The 656-nt window shown below is 54.4% G+C and overlaps 1 pseudogene; it reads right to left on the bottom strand.

Moving 5' to 3' along the window:
- Window positions 1-282: 282 nt before the first annotated feature.
- LOC106723243 overlaps window positions 283-656 on the bottom strand; it is an 11771-nt pseudogene continuing 11397 nt past the window's right edge.

The raw sequence follows: 656 nt of genomic DNA, 5'->3' as shown, positions 1-656 counted from the left end.
ACCAGCTGTGTCTGTGGAGCGTGATCTGGGCATGAGGAGGAAGCGCACAGATGGTGGCAGAGTAAATGAGCCGTGTAGGAAGTGCAGAGTCCCTGACACCGTCTGGTCCCACTGTGTTGCACCAATGAAATGCTCTGGTTACAAGCAAGCAGACAGTGGGGCAGAGCCCTGTGCACCTTCATACCAGACCCAGTCTAATGCAAGGATCGTTCTGTCCAGAGACCCCAGATGATCCCCCTCCACCACAGCTCCCACTCTCTCTGCACTGCCTGAAAAAGTTACCTTGATGGTTCAGTGTCCATGAATGAACCCAGCGGGCTCCACAAATATGGAGAGGATTTGACTGGAGTGGTCTCCTCGATCTGCTGCAGCTCTTCTTCCTCCTCCCACTGCTGCTCTGATTCAACGTCATCTTCCAACCTCTGTTCTCCCTCCTCATCCTCAGTGCAGAGAGCTGCCAGTTGTGCGAGGAGGTCCACCTTGGGCTGAAGAGCTCTCAGTGTGGCTAACTCCTCTGTCCCTGTTGGGGTCTTGTCTGCAGTTGTTCCCGGGACTGCCTCTTCATCACGCCATGACTTAGACTCTGCACTAATAGACTCATGGGAAAGAGCCTCATTGGCAAGCCTGTCTGGGTCTGTCGTGCTTTGGCTCAGTCG

This window comes from Alligator sinensis, unplaced genomic scaffold, assembly GCF_000455745.1.
Source record: "Alligator sinensis unplaced genomic scaffold, ASM45574v1 scaffold986_1, whole genome shotgun sequence".
NCBI classification, from domain to species: domain Eukaryota; kingdom Metazoa; phylum Chordata; order Crocodylia; family Alligatoridae; genus Alligator; species Alligator sinensis.
This window is presented reverse-complemented; position numbering and strand designations above follow the sequence as displayed.